This window comes from Panthera tigris, chromosome D1 (genome assembly GCF_018350195.1).
Source record: "Panthera tigris isolate Pti1 chromosome D1, P.tigris_Pti1_mat1.1, whole genome shotgun sequence".
NCBI lineage: Eukaryota > Metazoa > Chordata > Mammalia > Carnivora > Felidae > Panthera > Panthera tigris.
Window position 1 is genome coordinate 17,030,393 of NC_056669.1, and position 26,113 is coordinate 17,056,505.

Below are 26,113 nucleotides of genomic sequence, written 5' to 3' on the forward strand. Positions count from 1 at the left end.
CCCTGCTCCCAAGGTCTTCGCCCTGCGAGGCCTACACCACCCGCCCCCCGCACCCCCCCGCCCCCCCGGTGCCATTCCCTTCCCAACACACGGCCTGGGTTTCTCCTGGCCTGGCCTTTTGAGGCCTCGAAGGCCTGGCTCTAAGTCTGGGGTTTCCACGGGTCCCGTCTCCGCAGCCCACGCCGACCGCGTCCACCCCACCTGCGCAGACGACACGTCTCACAACAGACGCCCACGGCGGCCAGGGCTCCCCTCAGCGAGGGTGCGTCTTTAATGCCATATTTTGGGGAGCGTAGGCGGCAGCCTCTTCAGAAGGCTCGTGTGGGGGTGGGAGAGGCTGGGGGCTGCCTGAAAACAGAGGGAGAATTCCCTGGGCCTCCCCAGAAGAACCTCTTAAAATCTCAGTATCAACATATGCATTGTCTCAGTCCTGTGGGTTCTGTGCCGATGTTCACCACCTGTTTGGAAGTGGAAATCTCTAGATGTGCCTCTTGCCAGGAGGGACCAGTCTGACCACCCCGGTGCCCAGCCGTGCCCACGCGCCGTCCGGCTCCAGTCAGCTGTCTGCACCCGAGGCTGGGGGCTCGGCCGGTGCCGAGAGGGGACCGAGAATGTACCTGCCTCTGTGCGGGTACATTCTGAGAGGGAAGGGTTGGGTGGGAGACTGACAGGGAAGGGGTTAAGAGGACGGTGGCGGGGGCGTAGAAGGTCAGTCATCCATGAGCACCGAGCTGGAGTTGAGATGGGCCCGGGCTTGTACATGCGACTCACTGGCTGGGTGACTGAGCAAGCGTCAACCTCTCTGTGCCTCAGTTTTCTCATGCAAGAAGTGGGAATAATTAATACTGCCGTTGCCTAGGGTTGACGTGACGATTAAGTGAGATAATTCATACACGCTCTCAGTGCGGCGCTGGGCACGTAGTTATGCTGCATAAAGGGCCATATTATTGTTATTACAGTCTCAGGGGAAGAAGCTGCCCAGAGATCAGGTAGGCTGGCTTCCATTCTGCTTCTGCTAACCGCCGGGAGATCTTGCGCAAGTCCTTGCTATGGCGAGGCCACTGCCCCCGAGCAGAGGTCCTCGACCTCCGCACCGTTGACGTTTGGGGCCTGATGATTCTTTGTTGCAGGGCTGACCTGTGTTTGGTGCCACCGCTGGCCTCTGCCTACCCTTCCTCCGTCGTGACAACCGAAAGTATCTCGAGAAGGTGCCAAATGTTCCCTACGGGGCAAAAGGACTGTCCTAGAGGAGAGGGCATGGAGCTCGGGCAGGGGTGCTGGCGTGAGTGAGGGATGTGCAGGGCAGACCCACGCCAGCCAGGGCAGGAGGGTAGGGGCGGGTGGGCTCTCTGGAGGGGAAGTATCCTGCGTCCTGGGACAGAGGGCCCAGCGGTGGATCAGAGCAGGGGTGCAGGCCTTCCGGTGTGGAGAGCCTGCCGTCAGCTCTGTAGGAGGAGGAGTGTGAGGTGTGTGTTTGGGGAAGACAGGTGGAGAGGACTGGAGGCCCCGGGGAGCCTCGGAGCTGACTGCCCCGTGCTGTCAGAACATGGGTTACAGAATGGCACGTTCTCAGAGGACAGATCAGGAGAGACGCAGACAGTGGAAGGGTGGCTGGAAGCCTTGGGTAGGGAGGCGGGGAGGCTGCGGAGACCAGGGCGTGTGTTTCTGAGAGCGGAAACGAGGTCAGGCAGCGTCTTCCTCCGGCTGGTAAACCGCTATCATTTCGGAAGGTTTGCACCTCATTTGGTTCCTGCTTAAGTGAAATCCACAACATGTGTTCCCTGCATTAGTGGAGTGTTTGTGCTTAATTAGTGGCAAATTCTTTCATATTAAAGTCATTAAGTTTTGCCGTTTGCTCTTCTCACCCCGGGCCTGGCTCTCTTCTGTCTTTCCTTTTAATGCAGGCGGCCTGACTACAGGTTGTTCAGTTTCTCGGCCTCGGGAGGCATGCACGCGCATGTGCACATCCTTCCCCCCCCCACCCCCCCCGCCCCGCGGGCATTCGGACCCTCCAGCATCAGCCCTTGTGCCCGTCCCACCCTGGGCTGGCATTTGTAGCTCCCAGCACCTCCGTCCCGTGCCAGGTTCCTCCATGTGGGCCGCCAGCTCTGCCTCCTGCCCCTGGGGGCTCCTCCTAGGGCTGGGCTGGCAGGGGCCTTCCAGACTTCTGGGTACGGGCCGGGGCACAGCAGCTGGTGGGGAAATGAGCCCAAGCCCACAGCAAGGCCTTGGTCTCAGCGGTCCCTCGTGCTGAAACGCGGGACCTCCGTGAAGATGCCCGTAGCCACCGCATGGTGGTGATGCCATTCGGGCCCAAGACAACCTCCTCACCTGCTTCTGAGGCAGCCCTAAGAAGGTGCCTGCTACAGGTCCTGAACCTGTTTCATTTCTGGGCAGGACTCACTGGTCTGGACAGTGGAGCTGTCTCAGAAATCCAGGCTACGTCTGGGTAGCACCCCAGTGGGGCCTGGGGCTGACTGGATCCCAACACGGGTGAGCGGAACTTAGGGAAAAGGGAAGGGAGTGTCTTTTAATGGCCCTTCTGTCACATTCACAACCTCCCTACTGCTCTGGCTCAGACACCGCCTCTAATTCCGGTTCTCTCCCCAGTCTGAGGCTCAAGTGAACATGAACATTTCTCTTCCAAATATAAGCCACAGGTGCTGAATCCCTCGAGCCCTTCCAGCCTCTCTGATGACACTGTACCCACCCTGCCACTAGCCCTGAGAAGCAGCCTCCCCAGCCGCAACGTAAACCCCAACACCAGCCCCGGCCCAATCCCAAAGTCAACACCAAACCAGACCCTGAGACCTGGGTTATCGTATCGCCCTACCCCTGGTGGTAAGCTCTTACTGGTTTCAACCACAGGAAGAAGTGGAACGCGACGTGTGGCCGCCATTTCAACCCTAATCTCAATTCACCCCTGGTCTGGACTCAGCCTCAGCTGGGGGGCACCCCAGGAGGAAGGAAGTCTGGCTCACAGTTTTGTTTTCTTTTCCCATCTGACAGTCTTCCCTTTTGGCGTAGCCAGAGGAAGTGGGGTCTTCAAAGGGTCCTGACGTCACAATGAAGGGAGAGGCTGGCTGAGGTTGAAGGCCTCCCCTGGGTGGGTGGGTCTGCTTGACGGGAGGGGGGCACTGGGCTTCCCATGCCATCTCGCTCTCCCACCATGCCACCTGCAGCTGGGCCATGTAGACATGGGCAGTCCCTGGAGAAAAGCCTGCCCTGGGCTGTCCCTTCCCCAGCGCCCAGGAGGCTGAAAGAGGTGGTGGGTGGGCACTCACTTTCTAGTTTGTCCTGAGCATTTCAGCCTCAGCTCTTACTCTAGCAGTAGGACCCAACGCCTCCCCGAAGCCCAGCCTTCTCACCCACAAAATAGGCCCAAAGCAAGGCCACCTTGTTTGGCTGAGGAAGGAGGGAGGGCATCTGTATAAAAGGACTTCCTTGGTCCTGGGGCCTCCGGGGACACCGCCTGCCTGGCCTCCCTGGGCTGCCGGCCTCAGGCTGTCACCTTGCCTCCTTCCTCAGCATTGAAATCATCACCCTCTTCTTGGCAAAATGCTGAGGGGAGCGGGTCCCTACCGTTGCCACGGCCTGTCCTCTTCCTGCCCCACGGGGCAGGGCTACAGGGGATGAGGGGACCCATGAGGCAGGAGGTGAAAACCCCAAGACCCAGCCATTCCCCTCAGCACCCCTGTCACTGGGAGTGTCAGAGTTTTTAATAGAGGGGGGTTGTCTCGCCCATGCTCTTCCCCCCCCCCCCGCCCGCCACCCCGCCATCCCTTTGCCCAACATAAATCTATCAGGAGCCGCGCCCAGTCCCGCTTCCAGCTCAGACTTGTTGGGGTTTCAGGAGTCACTGGGTAGGGGCCCGGCATGCCAAGACCTGTTTCCTGTCCTGCCTTGCAGAAAGAGTGAGCACGTAGGCAGTGGGGCATGGCGCCCAGCTGGAGGGGTGCAGCCCAGCCTCCTGGCCACCCGCTTCCCCTCGCTCCCCTCCTTCCCCCTCCTGCCCATTCTCATGCCCTCTTTGCCATGCCCACCACACTGCTCAGAATGGTCCCCGGAAGCCCAGGGGTGGCTGGTGGCAGAGGTGTGTGTGTTGTGGGGGGGGGAGGGGGTTCACATTCTGCCATGTCTGAGAAGGGTGCTGCCTGCCACCTTCAGCTGCCCCAAGATTGGGTGCTTAGCAGCACAAGCCAGGGGTCTCACATGCTCCCATGTGACCCCAGGAGAGAAAGTACAGAAGGATGATGTTCCCTGCCAGGCCCTTGCCAATGGATGGCAACAACAGTTAACACATGTGTATAACTTATCTGTGCCAGGCCCAGGCCTGAGTGTTTACTTATATTAACTCACTTAATCCTCATAACCACTCCGGAGCTGGGTAGTCTTATTGTCTCCATTTCAGAGATGAGGAAACAGAGAGGTCAAGTAACCTGCCTAAGGTCACACTGTCTATGAAGCCGATTCCACGCACGCGGTCTCCACGAGGCTCAGTTCAGGGAGAGGCTACGCTCTTCACCACGACACGGGCTGCCCTTGGCCTTCCTTTCTTCCCTTCCTGGGGAGACGAGTGGCCCACACACACCCGCAAGCCCCAGAATCACGGGAAAGGGTGGGACTTGATGCACGGGACCCTTGCCAATTGGGAGCCAAGGTGATGGGGTTCTTTGTTGGGAGGGCAGACGGCACCCCCTCTATTCCCACCCGTCAGGACCACAGGGCTGGCTGGGACCGGGGCCTTCCTAGCCAATGAGATGTTACTGGAAGCCTGAAACACATAAAACCATCATTCTCCCCTTGTTCCCTTTCCCTTCCGGCTCAGGAGTTACAAAACTTGACCCCTAGTCTAAACTCTGCCAATCTCTGGCTATGGGTCTTCCTCCTTCTGTTCCTGGGATTCTCCACCTGGGAGATGGAAGGGTCACATCCTCCCTCATTGCCTCTGGGGCCTTGGGACGACCAGGTGTGGATGCCAAAGCTCTGGAAATTCGAATGATGGCCACCGCTGATGATGTGTCAGGCGTTTACATATATAATCTCACTTGGTCTTCATGGCCAGCCCACGAGAGGAGTCCCCTCAGCCCCAGGGTCAAAGAGGAGAGTGACTGCCAACGTCTGTCCTTTCCCCAAACCCCAGAAATGTGGGGTTCTGCTACTCTTCTCATTTTTCATCCCTGCTCCTCCTACCTGGCACGCGTTGCCCACCTACTCTGGGTAGTTAACTACCCTGAAGCCCAGGAAGTGGTCAGCAGGTGCTCAGGAAAAATCGGCAGAGATTCTTCACCCCCCTCCCTGAGCAGGGGACTGGAGGCCTGGAGGGGGTACTGTGGGGTCCACTCGGTGCCCGAGGTGAGCGTAGAGCGCGGACAGAGAGCTCCCAGCCAGCTCCACTGGCGGGCTTCCCACCAGAGGCTGCCGGGATAGCATGTCAAATTAGCTTAATGAGCGAGGCCCCAGCTTTAATTGGGGCCCTCTGCTTTGCTGTGCTGTCTCCTGCTTTCATTTTTAATGCTGGGAAAGGGTGGGTTTTCTTTCTCGCGCCTGTGCGTTTTCACCCTGGCTAATGGCTCCTCGCTCCGAAAGGCCCCTACAATGCTAATTGGGTTTAATTACTGGGGTAATTAATGATTCTATTGGAAAACTGAAATGTCGTGGGTGAATTCTGTGTGTAAATAGACAGGAAAGTCAAAGGGACAGAGGGATGCAGAATGAGACCCCCGGGAGAGACTGGGGGTGACGGGAGAGGCCAGGCGGAGAATCCTTCGGCTGGTGGTGGGGACCACCTAGCCCAAGAGCTCCCCCGTTCGTGGATGAGGAAACAGAGGTGCAGAGAAAAGCAACGCAACCGAGATCGCCAAGGGGTTGGTGGGGATGGAGGCAGGAGGAGCTGGCGGAGCTGGGCCCTGGAAGAACAGGGGTGGGAACGTGTGACTTGAGCCTCCGAAGGTTCAATAATGTGATAATGGACGTGAGCGTGCCTGGGGAACAGCTATCAGCCCGACGCCGGCCCATGGAAACATACTGTGGTTGTGTCTGGTTGCAGTGACAAAGGCCCTGCCTCTGGGTCAGTAGGGAAGCAAAGAGCTCCTCAAGCCCGGAGGCAGCCACGTGTAGAAAGGAGTAGTGGTGGGCGGGTCGTGGAAGGCCCTGGAAGGCCACCGCCTCTACACCACTTCTGGATGTGCATCTTTCCCCCTCTCTGTTCCTTAGGGACAGAACCGGGTGGGGCGTCTCTTGAGGTATCTCCTGTATCTTTCCTGCTTGGCTCGGACCCACGAGCCTGATCCCGAAGGGTTGCGGAGGAGGGACAGATAGAGAAGACATCTGCCCCTTGAACTTCACGGTGGCCTGTAGGTTTGGCACCTTGCTGGGGAGGGAGGGGACTGGGGTTGGAATGGGAGACGAGAAGCGGGTGGGAGAGGACCGGATGCCTGGGGGGTGGCTACCCGGCCCCCACTGTAGGGTGAGCCCACGTGTCCCACGGCCTGGAGGACGCCTGTATGTCGGGGGCCCTGAATCCAAGCTGTCCAGCAGCCAAGTGGGCACCTCACCCTCCCAGGGCCCCACTACACCAGTCACCTCTTTGCATCCCGTGGACCCCGTGCTCTGAGTTTCCAGAACACAGTCCTTGACCTCCCGATCCTTACTACGGCTTGGCTGGGAGGTCAGGCCCCCACCTTTTCCTATCTGGGATCCAGGCACTAATAGCACTGAAAAGAGCCAACCTTTAATGAGCACTCACTATCTACGTGGTATTGTGAGGCACTGAACCTCCTCTCATCCTCGCGAAAATCCTCCAAGAGGGGTCTTCCTGTTACTGCCAGGAAACTTGAGACTCAGGCTGGCGAAGGGTCCAACCACAGCCACGCTGTTAAATGGGTCTGAATACAGACCTGACCTTGTCGCACAGGTCCTAGCTCTCCGCTGCCCTGGGGGGACGTCCGAGATGGATCGGAGCTACTGATCAGCCTTCACAGTCTGTCTCTGCCTGTGCTCCCGGCTTCTCTGCTGTCCTTCCCACGTCCCCGCCCTCCACATCGGCCGCCATAGAAAACTTGCACCCACCCTGCCACCAGCTCCGTGCCCAGGTTCCCACACAGCAGCTCTTGGGGGCACAGTGCTGGGCTTTGCCAGAGACGGGTCATCTCTGAAGCCCCAGCATCCCTGCTCGGGATGGGGCCTCCACCTGTGTTTGTTCAACGACCTGAGCCAGGCTAGTCAAATCTCAGAGAGCACACTCGGGGGACGTGGGGCTCGGTCGACTTCTCCAGTCCTTGGGATTCTTTAATCAAGACTTCTTAGGAAGCTCACGATCAAAGGAGGAGCAGACTCCCTGGAGAATGCCATGATTATTTGTGAAAAGGAAGGCTTCTCTGTAAGAGAAGGGCTGAGAGGCCCACGTGTGGGAGAAGCATCCAACTCCTTCTCCCCCAGTGGGAGGTGGGAGGCCCCCTTCCTCTGCTCTCCAGTCTGGTCTGCCAAGGCCAAATCCCATCGCTCTGCTCTTCTAGCCCCCTTTACCCTGATGATCCTAGCTTCTGGAATGATTCAGGGAAGGGGGGGCCACCCATTTCACAGATGTCCAAGTGAGGTGACTTACTGAGGCTCTGCAGTCAATTAACTGAGAAGCCAAGGACAGAATCTGAGTCTCTTGCCCCTTCTTTTACTTTCCTGGTCCCAAAGGGATGAGGAAGGCAGGAGGAATTGCCCCTGGCTGAGTGAGGGCTTCTGGGTAGCAGTCTTTGGAAGGCAGGTTGGCCTGAGTGAAGGTGAGATGGGTGCCCCCCCTTGCCCCCCCCCCCCACTAGGCCTCAGCAGCCCCAGGCTGGGTCCTGGCTGGGTGCAATCAGGAGGTGCTCTGGAGTTCACCCCGGCCTGCTCCCTTGCGGAGGGGGTGGAGGAGGGAGGGAAGCCTAAAGAAGCAGGTCAAAGCAAATCCTCCCCACATGCCCCACCCCCACTGAGGGCGGGCAGAGCAGGAGCCTGTAGGACCAGAATTCAGGCGCCCTGTCCTGACACGTCCCAGGGAAACAGCTTGACTGGGAAGTGAGGGAGTGAGTTAAGGGGTTGGGGGGCTGAGAAAGTGAGGGGGAAGGACAGGGAGGGGCAGGCAGGGGGCTGGGTGGTCTGTCCCACCTCAGGGGACACGGGGACCAAGGCTGGCAGGAGGTAGGGAAAGGGTGGGCTTGGTGGGGGTGGGTGGGGGAAATGAAGAGTGTTGGCTCAGCGGGTCTTTGGCCCAAGGCCCCTGCCTCCCCGGTCGGTCGCAGGCTCAGACAGGTCCGGAAGGCAGGGCTGCTGGCTGCAGAGAGGGGCAAGGTGGGAAGCAGTATCTAGTCTCATTGTCTGGGGAAGAATCAGGACAACGAGCTACAATCAACCTCTGGCAGGCAGAGGTGGGGGGCTGCCTACTCTCCTATCTCCCTCCCTGCCTCCCACCAGGCCTGCCGACTCTGGGTGCGCAGTGGGCAGCGGGGGGGGGCCCCCCCGGAAGGCCAGCGCCCACAGTGGATGTGGGAGGTGGGGGCGGGATTAGGGCGGGGAGACACTTTGAACTCAAGAAAGACTGGTGGGAACTGGTTCTTGACTCAAGGCAGAGAAAGGGGGCGGTGGGGGGGCGGGAATGGCCAGGCTTGTGCCTTTTTTTTTTTCTTTTATGAGATGTGGACTCAAGCAATTAAAAATCTGCATTTTGTTCTACACAACCTGCCTTGCTGTGTCTCTCCGTCTTTGCTCTATCTAGCTCTGGCCCTCTCAGAATGGCCGCAGTCACCATTGGCCTTCAAAGTGATGAGACCAACTGAGTGCGTCCCCAAGTTTTTACAAGGCTCAGCTCCCCCTCCTTGTAGGTTCCCTCATCCCTAAAAAGAAATACTGGTGGGCAAAATTTGTGCTTTCTGCCTCTCAGAATTCTAGCAGCAAGTTATATTATTTCCACCGATGTTGACTGAACACCTCTTATGTACCAGGCATTGGGAAGTGTTTCCTGCTTAGGGTCTCATAGTATTTCACTTCCATCCTTTGGAGCAAGTATTGATATTCCCACTTTACAGAGGAGAAAACTGAGGCCCAGTGGTGGAGAGCTTTGCCAAGTCGCAAAGCCAGAAAGTGGTCCGTCCGGACTTGAGCTGCAGCCTTCTGGCTTCTGTGCACTGTACTTCCTTTCGGAATGAGAACGCCCTCTGTTTTTCTGTCTGCTCAGTTACAGCCTCTCCTAAGCAGATTCCAGCTTTCTAGGCATGCAGTGCCTAACTCAGAGCCCAAACTGGCTGACATTCACAGGTCCTCTGCGGACTTGCTTAAGAGAACAGGGTGAGTTTCCCCGGAGGACAGGGTGGGCATCAGAGGTTGAAGACCCGCCCGGTCTGGGTTTCCTCCCAGCCCGTTCTGGAAGCAGGGAAGGGAAAGGGAGTAAGACCGGGGTTTTGGAGTAGCTGAGCTCTCACGGTGGAGTCGACGAGTGCCTGGACAGGTAGCTGGGGACCACACCTGCCCAGGCCCTGCCCTACCCTGCCCAACATGCTGCCCCAGGCACCACCAGCTGGCAAGGGCTACCAAATGGACTTGGGCAAGAAAGCGTGTCCTTGGAAAGGCGACACTGTGCTTGACCCCCTGGGCCAGGTGGTAGCAGCAGAGGCATGCCCAGCCAGAGCTGGGGGCCTGAGCCTCTGAACTGCCCAAGCAGAGGTTAGAGAGAGGGGCTGTCAGGGGCGCCTGGGTGGCGCAGTCGGTTGAGCGTCCGACTTCAGCCAGGTCACGATCTCGCGGTCCGTGAGTTCGAGCCCCGCGTCAGGCTCTGGGCTGATGGCTCGGAGCCTGGAGCCTGTTTCCGATTCTGTGTCTCCCTCTCTCTCTGCCCCTCCCCCGTTCATGCTCTGTCTCTCTCTCTGTCCCAAAAATAAATAAAAAACGTTGAAAAAAAAATTAAAAAAAAAAAAAGAGAGAGGGGCTGTCATAGACTACTCTCTGTCCCTGGCAAGGTTTTACCCTAAAAACCTTCACCCAGGTGACTAAATAAATCTTTCCCCCTTCTTTTAAGGTCTTCATCGTAGGAGATCCTACCCTTTCCTACTGGGGAAACTGCTAAAATGTTCTACACCCTTCACTGATGGAGAAGTTCTTCCTGATGTCTGTCTTCAATTGCTTTTGTTGCAATGGAAGCAGACTCTGTCCTGTGGTGTTCTTGGGCCTCTTGAACCCGGTACCAGAGCTGGAGATCAAGCAGGCCCTCCTCTTAAGGAGAGAAGAGGAAGAGTAGGGAGGGGACGTATGCGGCAGACAGACCTGGGCTGGGCTCTTCCAAGCACTGGTAATGAGCCTCAGTGAGCCTGTTTCCTCATCTGTAAAATGGACTTAATATTTACAAAAATGACTATAAGCAGTCAATGAAATAACGTATACACATGGTGGGTGCGACACAGAGTGATTGATCAGGATGTGGCAGCTGGTATGCAGATACTTTGAGGTCATGGACAGAGCCCATAAGCTGAGATCCTTCCTGAAGACTGGAGCAGACCGTTTCCAGCACCCCAAAGGCCAAGGCTACCCCCACATGCCTGGATCCTGGAAGCTACCTGTGTCCTCCTGCAGAAGAATGAGCAGCCTCAGAGCTCCACACCAAGTCTCAGCACAATTGCCTTCCCCACCCCCCAAATCAGCATCCTTACTCTGGCCTATCGTGCCTGGCCTGGTCCTGGGGTCCTATGGCAAGGGGGGACCCAGAAATGCTCTGCAGGGCACCCCAGTATGTTCCTGCAGAGGGTTAGTGGCAGCGCCCCTGTGTCTCTGCCAGCTGGCCTCCTGAGCGGGTGCCAGCACAGACCCGTATTCACACCTCGGGCCCTGAGGATGCAGAAGAAAGAAGGACTAGAGGTTCTAGACGTTTGACGTGGGTGGAGGGCCTTCCTCCAACCTCCTCCCCCAGTTCTGGGAGTCTAAGAGCGTTCTGAGTGTCCTTATGGGAATTCTGGGACTCCTTCACCCGTCCGGCCAGCAGATGCCAACTCTGCCAGCTCCTCCCTACCACCCCAAGCCAGCCACACCCAGCCGAGTCCTGGAGAGCAGAGGCCCCCGTCCGAGCTGCCCGCCCTCCGGGCCTGGCTAGAGTAGTCACAGGATGGCTGGGAGGGCCCCATTCCACCAGCTCGCCCTGCTTCCTCATTACCCACAAACGTGCGAGGGACCGTGGCAGGAGCCTGGGGTAGGGCCTTTTGAGAGACACTGGGCGGACTCACTGGGCACTGGCTCGCCTGGCTCAGGAGCTGCTTAGCGTGACCTTCCGGGGCAAGCGCTAGGAGACAGCTGAGGAAGAGGAGGCTCGGCGGCACTCGGGCACTCAGGCACGGTCAGTCAGTGGTGGAGTGGTGGAGTCAGGATGAAAACCCAGGTCTGCCCCCTGGCTTGCCCCTCCCCCACAAGGCTTCCAGAATGAGGAGACCTCAAGACCAAACCCAGAGTGGCCACCCCCAGCACCCCTGCTCTTCCCTAGCACCTCTGCTCTTACAGGCTTGTTGAAGACATCGAAAAAGACCAACTCTGCAGAGAGGGCTGAGTGGCCAGACCAGAGGTGCCCAGCTACTACCGGTCCATGATGTGGGGACACGGGACGGGACTCTGTCCCCCGTGGGGGTGGGCCGCCCCCCGAGAGCTTTGCCAGGGGTCCTGGAGGGGGTGGGGGCAGTGACTCGCCCCCAGACCCGCGCCCTGCGGTCCGGCCACGTTGGCGAATGTCCTATCCCGCAGGGGCATTGCACCGTCTGGCCACCGCCAGGTCCTCAGCCTGTTTTTGGCTCTGAGGGTCCCTGATGTGACAAATTCATTTTGTTTTGATGTCATAGCCCAAGCACTAACACCTAGTTCCTGAAAGGCGCCTGGGCTGGGAGTCGGGAGTCCTGGGTTCTAATCCCGGTGCTGCCACGGGCCAGTGAAGCGTGCGACTTCCTTCGTGTGGGCCTCAGTTTCCTCATTTAAATGTAGGAGCTAGTCAGTTCAGGCTTCCTGCAGGTTCCTTCGGGCGTGGCTGGCCTGGGAGTCTCTGCTCCGTAGCCAGCCCCCAGCGGGCTGCAGGTGCAGAAAGCAACAGGCTCAGGGGCCTCAGGGGGACGCTGCTGGGTGGGGGTGTTCACCTCCGTGTGTTCCCAGGGGCCCCGGGAGGGAGGGGGCTGCAGGTTGGCAGCAGTGGAACCTTTGGGACGCTATCGCTGCACAACAGGACAGAGAACAGACTGGATTTTGCAATTCTCCGAGGCGTTGCAAACAAGGTGTGGCTGGTCCTCAAGGGCTTCTCATGCGCCTGGTGTGGAGGGGTGTTTCTGGGAGCTGGTTACTCGCTGAAATGGCAGGGCTGGGCCCTGTTCTGGGACAGGGGTGGGTGTCTGAGGGAAGCCACCAACTCCACAGAACGAATGCAGGCTCTTGCCCAAGCCGAGGGGCAGCCTGCAGAAGTGCCCGAGCTTTGGTAGCTGGGGAGGCCCCTGGGCTGGAGACCTTGAACTCACACCCAGGAAATGAGGCGTCTGTTAGTAAGTGAGACTCCGGCAGTGAGTCAGGTGTCGGGTCCCCGCAGAGCCCAGGGACAGGGGTGGGTGGCTCAGGCCTGGAAACGGAGCTCTTGCCCAGCTGGGCTCTGATCCCATCTCTGCAGCCATTTGCTGTGTGGTCTCAATAAGGTACCTAACCACTCTGTGCTTCCTTTCTGTCACCTGTGAAACAGGAATACTGGTGACGGCTCTTAACACCTCCTGAGATTATCGTTAGGTGGCCTTTGAATACGAAAGAACTCGGAGACCTTTGCAGTGCCCCAGCTCTGTCTCTCAAAGCAGCATCGAAGGCTGACCGCACCGGGCACTTACTGCCTCCCACTCTCCTGACACCCGGGGTCAGGGGGCTGGGGGGAGGCAGGCCCTGACTCGGCTTCACCGATAAGGTACTGGAAGCTCAGAGGGGTGAAGTAATGAGACCTGGCGCTGGGGTTTCTGGGGCTCCAGCCCTCACTGGTGCCATCCCCGACGGGACCCAGGGAAGCGGACGAGATGACTTTGTGGACCTTGAGGCCCAAAGTCTGGCCTCTCACAGACTCCTCCCTTCCTCCTGCTCAGGGGGGCATCTGGAGAGGAGACGAATCTGGGGGAGATGTTAATTAGTTCTGACAAATTAATAAAGAAAGCCTAATTTATTCTCCGGATCTAATTTCCTTCCCCGTGCTTTATTTTCCTGCCCAACAAGCTGCTGCTTGGGAAATGGAGGGGAAAGGTGGCGGCGGCGGGGTCATCTGAAGACGGGTCCGGCCCAAATCAACCTGCCTCCTCCTCGCTGGCCACCCCGCGCCACCCCGCCCCTCCCCGGACATTAAGCTGTCAAGCCACTCCCAATTATCTCCCTCCATGCCCGCCGGCTCCAGGGGCGACAGTGGTAGCAAGCTGGCGTTGACTCATTCTGTCACCGGCCTGCCCTGCTTCGGGAAAATGCAATTTAATGAAGTCCGATGGCAGGGCTGGGGCAGACAGGGTCCCAGGAAGAGGGTGGCGCTAGCTTGGGGACGGCGGATAGCCTCCTCTCTCCGTGGGGCGGGGTCTTCGATCCGCCTGACATTATGTCATTTTCAGCGCCCAGCCAAATACCAGCGGGAGGGGTCATTCCTCTAGGTTCCTCTGCCTCCACTCACCCCTTCTGCGGCTCTGAGCAGCCAAGGCGTTGACCTTCTCCACGAGGGCCTCCACCTCCCCCGGCTGCCTGTTTTAATAGCGTATGGTCATGACAGCTCGGAAATTCTTCCCGCTGTTTAATCTTGATCCCTTTCGCTGAAAGGCAAGTGCATTTCCCCATGCCTTTTGATACGGAATCTGGGAGAGGGTCAGCCACTGCCAGAAACCACCAGGCCAGTCCGGGGTTGGGGAAAGAGGCCGTGCGTGAATTGGCAGGCCAGCTCTGGTGCCGGAAGGAAGCGGGTCTTCCCTTTGGGTTTGGGTTCGCTTGGGCTCGGCCCTGCCTTTTGCACGCTCCCGGTCCTGCCTCGTCAGTGGCATTTGCTCCTCCTGAGCAGGAGGAAGGGAGGAGTCTGTGAGAGGCCAGACCTTGGGCCTCAAGGTCCACAGAGTCATCTCGTCTGCTTCCCTGGGTCCCGTCGGGGATGGCACACAGACTGGTGTGTTTTCTGGTGGGGTAGCAGAGAGGTCCCAGCTCCAGGCTCCTGGGTTCAAAGCCCGGCTCTGCCGCTGGCTTGCTGTGTGACTTTAGACTTTCTGTTCTGGTTTCCTCACGTGTACAAACGGAATGGCAGTAGTAACTTCCTCTTGGTTGTTGGAAAGATTAGCGCCCTCACCCGTTAAGACCCCCTTGTGGCGCGTTCCCGCCGGGCCGTCATCGTCTTTGGCCATCGCTACACCCGGAAGACCTTGTTCACTGTCCGTCCCCCACTGGGCCGGGGCTCCGGGAGAACCCTGATGGCGCCCGCCTGCTCAAGCTGGACCCCAGCGCCCCGCCAGGGCCTGCACTCAGCCCCTCAGTCTCTAGAAGTCGATTGATATATGGCGTGACTGGGAGGCCACGGTGTCTGGGACTGAGACAGTTTCGAGAAGTGCTCCTGGCAGGGACAGAGGGGGCCGGCTCGGATCGTAAGCCTCTCCTGCCTGGCTCCATTCTGGGTCCCACATGCAGGAGGCCCAAAAGTAGTTGGGAAGGACTTTCCCACTGGTGGCCAAAGGGACAGAGGAATGTCTTACGGTAAAGGCAGTTAGACATCTCTAGACCTCAGAGACCGGCCGGCCCCTGGGAAGTCACAGCACCCCATTCTTTTGTGCCCTTCCTGGCCTCGGAGGGCCTTGGACTTGACCACGTGGTGGAGGACAGCTATGGGCCCTGCTTGCATCCACCGTGCGCCAAGGATGGGCCAGAAGAGCCTGGACAGGACCGACTGATCCGACCCTCGTGCTGTACAGACAAGGATACAGGGGCTGGACAGTGCCAGGGTGACCTGGCCGGCAGGTGGCTGAGGCAGGACTCCTAACTCTGAGGCTCTTTCCCCTGCTCACAAACAAACAGAAAGCAAACCTGCTTTCTGTCTGATTCCCACATTTGATTCCCGTCACCCTGGATTACTGTGAAAGTAACTTCCCCGTCCAGTGCTCCAAGTGAGGTCCCAAAAAGGATCGATCACGTACGGTGCAAGACGTTCACAATGCCAGGTTAAAGAAATGTGCACTTGGCTCTTCCAGACCGTCTACTCCACTGCGTCCATGCCTCTTCTCCAAGACCAGTCGCTGCCTCCCCCCGACCCCCCCCCCGGACGCTACTCCTTCAGGAAGCCTGCCCCTATGAGTGCCACCAGCTCCTGGCTCGGGGACCCTGCCTTAGCACCCAGTGGAAGGAGCACCTCTGGTGGCTCACCCAAGGCCACACGGCTGGCATTTTTGGTTGCCATCTTGTTTCTGCACGCGCACTGGCGGGCAGGGCTGTCTCCCTCCTCCCTCTGGATCTTTCCCGGGACCACCCCAGTTGTTTCTGGAGATGGAGAGGGCCCAGGGCTGTAAGAGAAGGGCTTCCGGGGACAAGAGGGCTGTCCTCAGTGTAAAAATAGGTTCCTTGGGCCCTCCCAGCTTCCACCTCCCCATCTATAATTTGGTTTACTGAGCACCGTGAGGGCTCACTGAAGGTCTGACTCTCCTCCTTGGGGTAAGCGCAGGCCCCGGAGGTGCTGAGAATACCCCTGCCACATGCCCAGCCAGGTGGACGGACGCAGGGACAGGGCTGAAGATTCAGCTGTGACTGTGTGCAGGGAGGGAGGGGAGAGGGGCGGGAGGGGACCCAGCTGAGCCGGGACAGGGGCAGCTGGCGGTCAGCAGGAGCCAGGCCAAGACCCAGACTGCCCTTGGCTGTGAAGGGAGAGCTACTCCCAGGACAAGTCAGTGTGCATCCCTGGCCCAGTGTCAGACCCGAGGCTGGGGCCGGGCTCGGACATTCTCCCACTCACAGCCTGGTGGGAGCTTCTGTGGCAAATGTGGACAGCACCGTCTAAGAGCCTGCTGCTCAAGGTGGGGTTCTCCCAGAACTTTCCGCAAATGTAAAACAGGGATGACCACCCTGACCTCTGGAGGCTGCAAGGGGATGAGGTTGTGAGCCCTCGGTGGATGCTACAAAGTAGGAAGAGTGGCCCTGGCAGGGGACAGGGCGGCATGGCTGGTCAGGGTCAGCTCCCGGAGCAGGCTGTGGAGAGCAGGATTTTCAAGGAGAGTGTATGTGTGTGTGTGTGTGTGTGTGTGTGTGTGTGTGTGTACACAGAGGACTATTGAAGATGAAGGGTGGCCAGGAAGGCCTCATTGCGAGAGGCGACATTTGAGCCAAGAGCCAAGTACCAACCATGTGTCTGCCTTGGAGAACATTCCAGGTGCAGAGGCCTGAGGTGGGAGTGCGCCTGGGAAGTCATCTGGCCCATGTGGCTGGAAGGGAGGGAGGCAGGGAGGCTACCGCAATCACCTGGGACAGCTCAGCAGCCCCTGCAGAGTTGGGGAGGGACAGCCAAGGCCCCAGGGGGTGTGGCAGGGCGGGCACCCGGGTCTCAAGGGCCCACCTCTCCCACCTCTCCGGGTGAGGCAGCTGGCTGCTCACCCCTACCTGCAGACAAGCTGGCCTCCCATCCAGGGCCTGAAAGGGAGGTGGGAGGGGCAGGGGTGAGGAGAAAGCCCTCCACAAAACCATGGCCTTGAGCCAGGACAACAGAGATGCTTGTTCTCCTTTATTTATGATAGTTGTTGGGAGAAATAAAGCCAGCACCCTCCCCTTCCACCTTTCCCTTCCGTCCCACCTCTTCCCTGGGCACAGGCTTTCCTCTGACACACAGAGATCAAATAACTTTTCACTCAAAGGGAAAGATATTATCTCCCCTTACAATTCAGCACCAACACGAGCACACCGACATCCCCAGATTAAAAGGCAATTAGGCAGCTTTGTTTCTGCAGGGGCAGAAGGTCTGCTTGGCACCCTCCTTGGGAACTGGATGCCACCGTGGGGAGGGCCAGCGGCTCCGGTGACTCCCCGTGGAGAAGGCTGCTGGCCTCGGCTGGGTCCTACACCTGGCCCGGCCCCCAGCCCCTCACCGGCCCCCCCGGGGAGCACCACTGTAGCTTTTCTCTGCACACCCTTGCCCTTGGAGAGTGAAGGCTGTGTTTGTGATCCACCGGCCACCCCCAATATGACGGCTTTCGAGCCCATTTCACACGGCCTGGACCCGCCCCCGTCAGCATTCCCAATCTTTTGGAAACGACGACGTAAAAGACAAGGAGGGAAGGGGCCTCGGCTCCTTCACTTGGTTGGCTGTGCTGATAAGCACACGTGGGGGTTAAGGCCCACACGGCCCCTTCAGAGCATCTATGTCCCAGCTCATCGAATCCTTGGAGTCGGTGGTGTTACCCCGCTTTCGTGCTCAGGTGGTCAACATTCAGAGGGGCAGAAACTGAGGGTCAGAGAAGCGGACTAGGATGTCCAAGGCACAAAGCTAGGATGTGGCAGGCAACCCCAGTCCGCCCCTGCCCTTCAACTCCTCCCCGTGGGGCTGGCTGAGGAAGGGGAGGGTTTTAAAACCCATCGTTCGCCTTTTAGTAGTTTCCATGTGCGGAGGACAGCCACCCTTGCCAGCTGGGGTGGTCAGGGAAAGTCCGTCCATCCTTAAGTGGCCCTTGAAGGACGGGGAGGTTTTCATCAGAGACAGGTGCATAGGTCACTATGCTCAGCTCGTCGTAAAGCTCCCTGGGCAACTGGGGTCCCGTTCATCCCACCAGCCTGAGCTTCAGCCAGCCCTCCCCCTCCCCCATGCCAGGCTCTCTCCTCCAGGATATTTTAGGCTCTGCCTTGCCTCTGGGCCTTTGCACAAGCTGTTGCGTCTGCTGGGGTACCTTCCTCTCCTGTACCCGCCGCTCTCCTTTTCTAGCTAAGGGTCGCCCTCTGCTCTCTTTTGCTGCCCCTCCCCCACTCGGCCTCCACCCTTTTGCCAAACTTTCCACCCCATCTCCCATGCTAGTGATGACCCAGGCGCCCCGCTCCGCAAAGGCTTTCTAACTCAGGGAAGGACACCTCCCCGCCTTCTGTCACCTTGAGCATCCACACGAAGGCAGCTCTCAGACCCAGCCACACCCAGCCAGTCTTTGCTACGTCAGGATGCCGAAACCTCCCCTCCTTCCGGGTCCTTCTCCGGGGTCACCTCTCCCAGATGAACTCTACCGGCTCTGGCTTTCCTAGTTCCCTCGCCTTTATCTCTCAAGTGTTACCGAGTGTATACTCGGAGTCAAGCACCGGGCCAGCTTCCCTTGGGTGGAGGTGACAGCCATGGTGGCTGATGGTAAGAGGTGGGAGGATGGATAGAGGGATGAGAAAGGATAAGGCATTTTCTTTTTCTCCAGAGGCTCTGTCTAGCAGGGAACCCAGGCGTGCAAACAAATAATTCTCGAGTTAAGTGCTATGTTTCGTTTGTTTTTTGAAGTACGAACCAAAAGCGATGGGAGTCCAAGAGGAAAAGCGATTCTGAGGGGGATGCAGGGATCGGAGGAGAGGGAGGTTTTTAGCTGGGTCTTGCAGGGTAAGCAGGAGCCCCTCGGAGAGAGAAGAGGGAGCAGGAACAGGACAGCGTCTTTTACAGCCTGAATGTCGCTGAGCATTGGCTCCTGGTGCAGAGGTGAATGGGGCGGGAGATGGGCGCTGGTTTAAAGAGGGCTCTGTAGGCGACAAGAGTCTGCATGTCACCCTGTAGCAACTGGGGGGCTGCCGACACTCTCTAAGCAGGGTGGTGACACAGAAGCAGGCACATGGAATGTACAGTGAAAGACATCGGCCACCAAAAGGCCACACGGTGTGATTCCATTTATAGGAAATGTCCAGAACAGGAAAATCCATAGGCGCAGAAGTAGATTAGTGGTTGCCAGGGGTTGGAAGAATGGATGGTGGGGGGCTGGATACCACCACTGCCCCGACGGACCCAGGCTGGCCACTGGGAGACCCTCGGCAAGGCTGCAGCACCCTCAAATGTAGAGGTCCCCGCTCAGCACAGCTGCTCCGAGCAACGACCTTCTGCAGGGTGCAGGCCACTGGAGAGATCCCGGGACCACCCCCCCATCTGGGGCAGGCTCCCCGTCTCCCTATGCTCAAGAGGTGTGGCTGGCACCTTTCGCCTGGGACCTGAGCGACAGACAGGTCACCTGACAAGCCACAGCACTTAATTTTGAAGACAGGCAGGTCCCCCGGTAATAGAGCAGGCAGGGAAGCGGCTTTGCCATAGACGGAGAAATTAGGGCAGAAAATAACACCGTGAAAACGGAACTGTCCAGAAATAGGAGAGAGGGAGCCTTACTCACATCCCAGTGTGTCAGGGCCTGTCTGAGCTCCTGGGAGCCCAGGGACAACCAGTTTCTCTGCTGGGCTCTGAGCTCTTTTATGGGCCACGTACTTGGTGGGGCCCACTCTGCACCAGGGGTAGAGGGAGGCCCCTGGGGAGCAAGGTGCTCTGACAGAGTCCTTTGTGTGTGGTCCTGAGCGACTATAACAGGGCTGTGAGGGAGCACTCACCCCCGAGGTTGGGAAGCAAAGGACCCCATTCTCAAAGCCCTGTCACCTAGAAGGTCTGGGGACTCGGGTTCCCTGGACACCGGCATTGGGGAAGGGGGGAGACGGATCAGCCATCACAAGTGGGTTGAAATTTCTGATGCTTGTACAGTGGTGTGTGTGTGTGTGTGTGTGTGTGTGTGTGTGTGTGTGTGTAGTCTTTGGTTGAAGATTTTGACACTCGGATGGGGTGAGGAAGAGGTCTGGAGGCAGGGGTGGCTGAAGCTTGAAACTATAGGAAAACCTGCAGGCTTTCACGTCTCCAGGTTTTCCTTTTGGTCCCAGGGCGGGCAGAGGGCAGGACCAGCCCCCCTCCCACCCCCCACCCTGGTCTGCATGGGGGCAAGTGCTTGTGAATGGAAGCCGGAGGAAGCCCAAAGCAGCCTGGGAAAGGAAGGTGATGCCCTCCCGACTCCCTGGTGGGCAGTAGCTTTATTCTTACTCTGGGCTTGGGGGCGAGGGCAGGGCAGAGAGGAGAAGGCGAGGCGGAGCAGGTGTGAGGGGGAGGGCCTCAGTGATTTTTCCCAGCATCCCCTAGGCCACTTCTCTCACTACAAACCTCAGTCTCAAGCCACTTGGTTGTCATGGAAACAGGCGGAATAGAACAGATGGTCTCCACTAGCCAAATTCCAATTAAACCGGGCAGAGATGGATGGAGAAAGGGGTGTATGCGACTAGGCCACAGAGGGCTCTGTCCCCCAACCCAGCCTGCCCGCCCTGGGCTCCCCGAGGATGGACAGGAAGCCCCCGATCCCTTCCGGCAGATCAGGGACTGGGGTCAGAAGGACGTTCTGGGAGGTGGGTGGAGAAAGCTGGCCGGAGGAGGGTCCCCACTCAGTCCCCTCTAACCTCACCCCTTGGCAAAGGTTGAGGGAATGCCACCTTGGAGAGGGGCACTACCGGGGGGTGGGGGTGGGGACACACATTTAAATCTACAGAAACGCTGGAACAGAGATGCACGCGCACATGTACACCCAAACATCCACGTGCGACGAAACAGTGCTGCACACGTATACGTGCGCATGTCCGTGCACACGCACACGCACAGAAACCCATGAGGGCACGCGCAGAAAGGTTACGCAAAGCCATTAATCAGAGACACGCTTAGAATAGTACAAAGAAAATACTCTGGAAAATAAAGTAAGCAATTTATTTCAATTTATTTAATAAACATGTATTAAGAAAGTAGGAATTGCAAACACACACACACACACACACACACACACACACGTGCATGCACGACATGGTCCCAGGCTCAAGGACACAGGAAATATTAACCACTAACGCGATCAATGTGCTATGGCAAGAATGCTCGAAAGTGCCATGACGATACTGGGGGGGAAATGATGAATTGGGGGCAGGGGATTCTTGCCAGGCCACGAAGCAAGGCCCGCCAAGCAGAGGGACAGCAAGAGCAAAGGCCTGGTGGGGTGAAAGGTGAGAAACAGCAAGCAGAGGGCACGAGCTCAGCGTGAGTGGGGTCTGGACGCCACACACGGACACACCTGCCAGCACGCACCTGCCTGCGGAAGCACACAGCCACGCCCGACTTCACACACGCAGCCACAGCGCCCTCCGGTCCCCCCAGGGCTCGATGCCCAGGAGATACTTAGCAAATGTGAACGACACGAGAAAAGATGCTTTTGTTTGCCGCAAACAACATGAGGTGGGTATGGGAGGTGTCAGGAAGGAGAAAGGGAAGCGTCGGAAGTTTGCACATCTTGGCTACGGGGGTTACGCAAAGTGCCAACAACACGGAGAGGTGCGCAGAAGAAGGAAACCTCATCGTCGCTTACTAGGGGCTGAGAAGGAGGGAAGCCAGCCAGCTCCCATCAGTTTACTGTACGATTACGGAGCATCTACTGTGTACAAGGCACCGAGCTAAGGCCTGCAGAGATCTTAAGGCTGAGCCCTCTCCTTCAAAGGGCTCCGTGTCTGGGGCGAGGGGAGGACAGAAAGTACGAGACCATGCAGGAGGTTCTGGCTACAGTGAGACCCTGGACCAGTGGTTCTCACCTGGGGTGCCTCTGCCTCCCAGGGACGTTTAGCAATGTCTAAAGGCATTTTTTAAGTGTCACGCAGTGGGGGGTGAGGGAGGACACTGCTGGCTTCTACTGGGTAGAGACCGAACGTCCTACAGTGCACAGGATAGTCCCACATAAAAAGGAATTATCTGGCCCCAAACGTCCAGATAGTGCTGGCTGGGGCTGAGAAACCCCGACGTGGACCATGGGGTCTGTACTTAAGTCACTAGCACTGGGGAGCTTGAGAGAGCTTCAGACAGAGCAGGGCTGTGACACATCACACTTCTTGCTCTGACAGGGGTGTGCGGGCTCCCCAGGAATGGGGAGAGGCCCCCAGGATGTCTCAGAGGGTGGTGGTTGTGGACGGGGGAGGGGCCGCTTCAGCCACTCCTACTCAGACTCCAGCTCTCAGCCTCAAGGTCACTGCTCCAGGGCCCAGATTAGGGCCCCACCCCCACCCCATGTCCCCTTCAGAGCGCCGTGCCTAGTTTACTCACTCGGGAAATTCTCTGCACCGCTCTGTGCATCTCTGTGCCCAGAGAACAGGAATGACACCTGTTTGGAGCGCCGGGCCTCCCTACCAGCTCCCGCAAAGGATTGAAACAGGTGGGAGAGGTTCCTCTTTCCCACCTCCCCATCCCCTGACCACACGCCTTATAAAAACAGGTCTCAAGGAACTGTTCCGGCACCCATCGGGTGGGATAGCACCAAGGATCCGGATGGAGGAGGAGGCCTGGAAACCCACACGGCCCAACAGCAAGTTTTCTAGCAGTTGGAGATGAAAATGTCGCCCCAAAGCCCAAGCTCAAGGACGCGTGGCCCCCTCTCCCCCTCACCCTGAACCTCCAATCCTGTTTCCACTTGGGGAGTCACCTGGTCTTCAAGTGCCCCCTGAGGCACATTAGCCTTTTAATAAAGCCTTGAACCTCTGTTTGAGCTGCTGAAAGCACTTTGTCTTGACACAAGGGACCTGGCACCTATAGATAAACATCTGTTGACTAACTGACCTCACCTAAAGGATTAGGGAAGCATTACCCACAGGGTCACCCCAGGACCCTGCCTGGCCAGCGGCAAGGTCAGCCAAGTGAGTCAACAGAGGCCAGGGGCCCTGCTAAGGAGATGCCTTCTGGGGTGGTCGTGGGGCCCGCCCTCCCAGCAGGAAATATCTAGGGGCATCCAAAGAGCTTGTGGGGGGAGGCTGGCTAAAACAGGCCACTAATCTCTCTTGAAGATTAAATACCACACTGGCTCCAGGGACCAGAAACCAGCTGGGGGGGAGGGGACAGGGGGGAGGTGGCGGCCCGGGGCAGGGGCGGAGGTGGGGGCTTCTTTTTCAGAGGCCTGGGCAGAGCCTAGAAGGTGGGGGTGGGGGAGCTGAAATTGGGGGAAAAACACTAATGATTAACCAGAGCTACTAATTATTAACCAGCTAGACTCTTGGACTTGAGCGCCCCATTTCTGGCTTCACCCCTTCACCGGTGTTGAATCCCAAGCATCCCTAGATCTCCCTGCCCCTCCTCCTAGCGTGGAGACTATCTCCAGGCCTGGCCTTGCATTTTATCTCCCGGTGCCCTTCCCAGAGGTGGCGGCTGCTATTGAATATCAACCCCCACTCCCAGCCCTGGGAGGGTGTCGGGAGAGACTAGGATGACAAGTGATTGAAACTATTATTTGGGGCAGGTCCCATGCTTAGTCTGGAGGACCCGAAGGCAGCCAGCGGTCCTTGGGATCCATCCCCTCTTGGCCTCCAACCCCCACCCTCACCCTCTGGAGGGTAGCTCAGCCCCTTATCTCTCCCTGCTCAGCCTCAGGGTTTGGCAGGGGCGGGGGAGGCCGGAGGAGTAGGGAAAAGGAGGGAGGGGAGCTCCCAAATGTGCTGCTAGGGAGGGGTCTGGTGACAGGGAGGGTGGCAGGGATCGGGAAGCCTCGGGGACGTGGGAGAAGGGGTTCCAAGCTGAGCCTCCCGGGCTTTGGGCAGGGGCACTGGAGCTGAGAAGGGCAGAGGCATGCTGGGGTTCAGGAGGGAGGCTGCTGGGTTACCTTCAGGATTCAGGGAAGCCCAGATGCTCCAGGGGCGAGAGCCTCATCTAACAACGGGCCACAGGAAGCCATGGTTAATTCAGTCTCAACTGAGAAACAAAGTGGGTCACAAGGGTCTGCCTACGGGCTATGTAGTGCCTGGATGGTACCGATGAACTGCCTGCAGGGTGGTGGACCATATCACGGCCTCCGTATCACAGTGTCAGACAGCGGGGTGCGGTGCCTCACCCGGCCACATGCCCCAGCTCGCCCTTAGTGCCGCGACATGCCATGGAGCCGCTGCCCCATGTCGTGAGGCGCTAATGGGCGACACGAGAGGCTGCCAGGAGATCACCCCATGTGCGCGTCCCTGTGGTGCACTGCCTCCCACGGTGACCACACCCATTCCAACTGGCCCCCACCCGTCCCCATCAGGGCACAGGCTGCTGGGAGAATTAGGGGCTGCTCCTGCTGTCTCCAGGGCAAAGTGACAGTGACGGCAGGCGGCCCTTCCCCACTGCCCTCCCCGCTGTCCTCCCTATGCCCTGAATCTGTGCAATATGCTCCCTTTCTCAGGCCCTTCTCTCCCCATCACCAACTTAATTCCTTAATTCCCGCTGGAGATAAGCGGATCTTTCACTGCAATTTATTGTTAATCCAAAGGAAAACAGGGTTCGGAAGGGGTGAGGTGGAGGTGGGGAGGCGTGAAGGCAGCCGACCCACTGTGCCAACTCCCGGATCCTAGGGTGGTTGTAGTGGCTGGGGAATCCTAGGCCAAAATCCTCGGGCAGGTCAGCCGTATTTGGGGCATCACACCGGCCACCGGGGATCGAGAGAGCGTGTCAGACCTGGTCAAAAGCACTCGTGGGAGAGAAAACTGAGAGCTGGAGACCCTCTTTAATGCCTGAAGTATATCACGTGCAAGATCAGACGCGCTCCACACGATCCCAAGTGGGCAGAAGAAGCAGGATTAATGGGTGGGAGCTTCAGGCATGCAGACTTCAACTCCGTGTGAGGAAGAATCTGGGGCAGTGAGAGCTGTAGGGGCATCCACGTAGGGTGGTGAGTTCCCCATCGTTGGAGGTATTCATGCTGAAGCTGGATGTTCAACCAGCTGGTAGCGCTGCAGTTGAGGGGTTTTAAGAAGGATCATTTGACTCTCCTTCCAATGCCAGGTTTCTCCTGACTTACCCAGTCTATCCTCCACAGGGAAGGGAGTTATCTTCCCCTGCAGGGAAGGGAGGTACCCTCAGCTGATAGCTGGGAGGCTCTTTTTGGACCCGAGGATGGGAGGGGAGGGGAACGCATAGGCTCAGAAATTTAACCCGCCTGCAAGGGGGCAGGAGAACGCACTCCCTGTCCCTAGCCCCTTCACAGCCCAGCAGGGAAGGCTTAGGAGGAGTGATAGGTTTACTTGGGCCGACCCTACAAGGCCCCAGCTCCTTCTCTCCATCTCCCAGCCAGGCCGCTGTCCTGTGGCCACTAAGAGAGGGCACCCTCAGCTGTCACCTGCTGTGTGTCAGGTCAGAGGGCAGGTGCCGTCCCCTGTTAGGCCAAGTTGAGGAGTGACAGGAACTCAGCCGAGGGACCCCTGCAGTGTGCTGGGCCAGGCTGCCCCGGTCCCAGGGAACTGCCCCTCCCCTCGATGGAGGCTCCCCGGGCCAGCAGCACCTAACAATAACCAAGTGGTGTGCAGGCTCGCTCTGGAGCAGGCACTGTGTTCATCACACCACATGCATTATTTACCTTTTCTAAACCTCTCATCACATCCCTGCTTTCCAGGGAAGGGAACTCAAGTTTAGAGGAGACGAGACGCAGATACGCGTGAGGGCGCACGTAAGTGATAAGAGACGGGGACCACGTGGTTCCAATGCAGCCGGTGGGTTCAATTTGCTGGGGAGGAAACAGTCAAACCAGTTGTTTGTGATCCTATAGACAAAACAATTATCCAAGATTGACCTTCTGCATTCTCTAACTGGCGGCTGGGGGGCAGTGCAGACCCTGCCTCTGACGGTCATCGTCTTTGATTGCCTGCCTCTCCCCCCAACTTCCTGCCCCTGCCCCCCAGTATCCAGGCTCTGCCCATTCCCCTCCCCCAGCCGGGGAAGAGCCCCCTGCCTCTGTGGGGGAGAAGATGGCAATCAGAGTCTAATCGGGAGCGCGTACGCGCGCGCGCGCACACACACACACACACACACACACACACACACACACACACACCATAAACCTCTCTCATACACACACAGAGGACATAAAAACACTTGTAAAGAAACACATAAAGCAGCACAAATTATCATTACAGCTCGAGCTGTATACACAAGTGCCGAGGGGGTAGGAGTGATGGAGTGAGAAGGTGGGAGAGGAGAATCGAGCCATTTCCTGGGCAGGATGTTTCTGAGTCGGGGGGGGGGGGGGGCGCTGGTCCCCAGCAAAGTGGCCTGGTGGCTCTGTCTGCCCCTGCTCCAGGCTCTCTGGGAGGA

The 26,113-nt window shown here is 58.1% G+C and overlaps 1 protein-coding gene and 2 long non-coding RNA genes across 4 annotated transcripts in view; 1 reads left to right on the top strand and 2 right to left on the bottom strand.

Annotated features, from left to right (window-relative positions):
* Positions 1-26,113, bottom strand: part of NECTIN1 (nectin cell adhesion molecule 1) — a 58,613-nt gene that overhangs the window by 21,254 nt on the left and 11,246 nt on the right. The gene's annotated exons all lie outside the window — the stretch shown is intronic.
* Positions 237-3,022, bottom strand: LOC122231103. 2 transcript variants are annotated; one of them, XR_006208247.1, is made up of 2 exons: positions 2,854-3,022; positions 237-458 (listed from the first exon to the last, which is right to left on the bottom strand). It is a non-coding gene; the product is annotated as an uncharacterized LOC122231103 (long non-coding RNA). The 2 variants fall into 2 exon arrangements; XR_006208246.1 differs by having other exon boundaries at positions 237-1,222.
* Positions 20,191-22,550, top strand: LOC122231104. The gene is made up of 2 exons (XR_006208249.1): positions 20,191-20,388; positions 22,281-22,550. It is a non-coding gene; the product is annotated as an uncharacterized LOC122231104 (long non-coding RNA).